Source organism: Chionomys nivalis, chromosome 5 (genome assembly GCF_950005125.1).
Source record: "Chionomys nivalis chromosome 5, mChiNiv1.1, whole genome shotgun sequence".
Lineage (NCBI taxonomy): Eukaryota > Metazoa > Chordata > Mammalia > Rodentia > Cricetidae > Chionomys > Chionomys nivalis.
The window spans coordinates 90,347,895-90,351,980 of NC_080090.1; the positions used below are offsets into that span (position 1 = coordinate 90,347,895).

General features: G+C 48.2%; 1 pseudogene; it reads left to right on the top strand.

Annotated features, from left to right (window-relative positions):
* Window positions 1–1,808: 1,808 nt before the first annotated feature.
* On the top strand, window positions 1,809–3,015 carry LOC130875052 (adenosylhomocysteinase-like; annotated as a pseudogene).
* Window positions 3,016–4,086: the final 1,071 nt, after the last annotated feature.

Consider the following 4,086-nt stretch of genomic DNA (forward strand, 5'->3'; position numbering starts at 1 on the left):
GAAACCTAAGCAGGCTGGCTTTAACTTACTATGTAGTTGATAATAACTCTGAACTTTTGACCTTCCTGCTTTCACTTCCCAAGAGAAAAGGCATTTAATCGCATCTGGGAATACAGTCACATCTGGGAGTACAGCCATATGCCACCATACCTGGTTTATATAGTTCATGGCATGCAACCCAAGGCTTCACACATGTAAGGCAAGCGATGTGCACTACCAACTAAGTCATGCCCTCAGCCTCATATCTATATTTCTTACATTTTCAAAAGCAACTATTCAAATTCAACTGGCCAATGGATGGGCAAACTGGTTAAGCTGGCCACGCCCAGTCAGACCTGAGTTGGCAGCTGATAGCCAATCCTGGCAATCTGGATGCTGAGCTGCACACCATCCAGGGAGATCATTAGGAAGATTCCAGGTGTCAAGTAACATGTGCCAAGCTGTCAAGAAAATAAATCTAGAAAGACAAGTAAATTCAAGGAATGAAAAAGTGGGCGTGGAGCTATGCAGCACGGTTGGCAGAGTGCTCACTCAGCATGCACGAAGCCCTGAGTTCCAGTCCCAGTATCACAAACACTGAGCGTGATAGAGCATGCCCGGAACCCCAGATCCTGGAAGTGGAGGCAGGAGGATCAGGAGTTAAGGCCTTTCTCTGATAACATGTAGTGGTCCAAAGCAGACGGACTGGAGCACTTGAGATCCTGCCTCGAGAAAGTGGGAGGGGTGAGGGGAAACAAGACTTTATACACCAGACTGAAACTGCAACAGCTCAGATATAAAGGTGAAGTGGGCAGTTTTTCTAAGTTCCCTTTTGAAGTACCAATGAAATAAGCTGGAGCAAGTTAGAGGGTTTGGTTGGAGGAGGTCGGGTCTGCAGCCAGTCTGGAAGATGAACCACCCTGAGAACCCCAAAGCAGAGCTCACAAACCCAGGGAAATACCTTTTCCAGGCTCCACCCACCCTCAGTTCCTCAGGCAGCTTACAGGCACTGCTTTGAAGGATGTGGTCAACCACCCCCTTCTCCAGCATACGATGAGAAACGAGAGAACTTAGAGAGATGACTTTGTCCTCTATATTGGCTTTGACCCCCATGCCCCCAAGCATTCCTACCATCAAGGGAAGTCGCCACCCACATTGGGATACCACCCCCATTCCCTCCACACCTGTGTACCACAACAGCAAAGGCTTCCGTGCCATAGTTCAGATAAATATTTTATACAAAAAGTAAATATCTATAAAACATGCAGGTGAAGAACCTCAGATACTTAATTTTCTCTTTACTCTTCCTCTGAGAAATAGCAAAGGCTAGCCCCGCCTCCTCAGCTCTCAATCACCGTCTTCCTGATGGTAGAGGCTGCCTCCATCAACAGAGCCTGACAGCACCAGGTCACCTTTCCGGTTTCTCGTAAAATAAAGTGGCCAGGTGTTCCCCATTTAGCCATGAAGCTGAAGAACAAGACATCTAAGAGGCTGGGGAGACAGCGCAGGTGGCCAAGTGCCCATCAGGACCTGAGTTGGATCCCCAGAACCCATATGAAAAATCCAGGAATGGGAGTGTGTACTTGTAATCTTGTGCTAGGCACAGCCTCACTGTGGCTTGGTGGCCAGCAAGCCTACCCACACTCGGTGAATTCCAGGCCAGTAAGAAACCCTGTCTCAAAAATAACGTTGACAGTCCTGCCCTGCGCCTTCCAGTCCCCTTCACTGAGTTTAGCACTCCTAACGGAAGCGCCACCAGCGTGTCTGATAAACTGCCCTACTAAGTCGCAGACATTGGACTGGCTGCCTGGGGACGAAAGGCCCTGGACATAACTGAGAATGAGATGCCAGGTTTGATGCACATACAGGAGATGTACTCGGCATCCAAGCCACTGACGGGGTGCCCACAGGGTGTCCGCATTGCTGGCTGCCTGCACATGACTGTGGAGACCGCTGTCCTCATGGAGACTCTCGTGGCCCTGGGGGATGAGGAACAGGGGTCTTCTCCACTCAGGACCATGCAGCAGCTGCCATTGCCAAGGCTGGCATTCCAGTGTTTGCCTAGAAGGGTGAGACAGATGAAGAGTACCTGTGGTACACTGAGCAGACACTGCACTTCAAAGATGGCCCCTCAACATGATTCTGAACGATGGTGGTGAACTCACCAACCTCATCCACACCAAATACCTGCATCTTCTGTCAGGCATCTGAGGCATCTCTGAGGAGACTACAACTGGGGTCTGCACCCTCTACAAGATGATGACCAATGGGATACTAAAGGTACCTGCCATCAGTGTCAACGATTCTGTCACCAAGAGCAAATTTGACAACCTCTATGGCTGCCGAGAGTCCCTCATAGATGGCACCAAACGGACCACAGATGTGATGATTGCAGGCAAGGTGCCAGCGGTAGCAGGCTATGTTGACGTGGGCAAGGGCTGTGCCCAGGCCCTGAGGGATTTGGGGGACCAAGTCATCATCACTGAGATTGACTCCATCAATGCACTGCAAGCTGCCATGGGGGGTTATGAGGTGACCACCATGGATGAGGTCTGTAAGGAGGACATCTTTGTCACCACCACAGGCTGTGTTGGTATCATCCTTGGCCCGCACTTTGAGCAGATGAAGGATGATTCCATTCTTTGTAACGCTGGACACTTTGATGTGGAGATTGATGTGAAATGGCTCAATGAGAATGCTATGGAGAAGATGAAGATCAAGCCCCAGGTGGACCGCTATTGGCTGAAGAATGGGCACCAAATCATCCTGCTGGCTGAAGGCCGACTGGTCAACCTGGGTTGTGCCATGGGCCATCCCAGCTTCACAAACCAGGTAATGGCACAGATTGAGCTGTGGACCCACCCAGATAAATACCCCATTGGGGTTCACTTCTCACCTGAGAAGCTGGATGTGGCAGTGGCCGAAGCCCACTTGGGCAAGCTGAATGTGAAGCTGACCAAGCTGACTGAGAAGCAGGCCCAATATCTGGGCATGCCCACTGATGGCCCCTTCAAGGCTGATCACTACCGCTACTGAGAGCCAGGCCTGCCCTTCACCTTCCAGCTGCCATTCTTGTTCCAGGCCCTATCTCTCTTTCCCAAGAGCACATGTCACCAGCTTCGCAATTGCTTTGCCAATGTTTGTCCCACTGGGGCTGGTTACTCTGTCTTTGGCCTCTGTTGTGTCCTTCATACTGTTCCAGGTGTGACAAGGAGAACTTAGAGTCTTCAGTCAAGAGCCATCCACGGAGGACAAGAGTCTTGGAAGCCCTGTGGCTGGATGTGGCTAATGGTGGTCACAAGCCCACATACTTTACCATCCAGGGTCTCACTTGGTCTTTAGATCTGTGTGCTTGGTTTCTCAGCCTGGGACCGGAGAAGGAGTTCTACCAGAGAGCAGGAACCACTGGAACTGGAAGGTTCCTCAGAGTTTGACTTATTTACCATTGGGTGTCTCTTTAAATCTCAGAATACCGAGGTTGGTACTTTTGGTCCCTATTTCACAGGGGTTAGAATTAAGAGATAATTAACCAAGAAGGGACAGGTGACAGCTAGAGATTAAAAGGGGCTGGAAAAACAAATAGGCTAAGGTCTGCCACTGTTTGGTTACTGATGGTGCCTATCACAAGCCTGGGTCACAAAGAAATTAATTTGGTTTATAGTGTTTAGAATGTTAACAAAGGAAGGTGGATTAAATAAAATTTCTGGTTCCAAAAAAAAAAAAAATAAGGTAGATAGCATTCACAGGGAATGATACTTGAAGTTGCCTACACATGCATACATTTATCTTCACATACACAAAACATGCACAAACACACACACACACACAATTAACAACAGATGTGCAAATAATTCCCCGACAACAGCCAAAAAATTGTAGCTATATTTCTTGGTCTCCTAGCAACATGTATGTTAATATATTTATGCAGATGAAGATGCTGACTGGATAAAGAGGGAGAACAGATGTTTTCATTATTTTCCAGTTTGAGGATGAAATTATGAGATAAGATGAAAAGTCCTCAGAAAACAAATCTGATTGTTTCATAAGATGTGTTTCTAGATGAACTAGAATCATTGCTCTCTCTTTTTCCAGCTTATTGTCACCAAC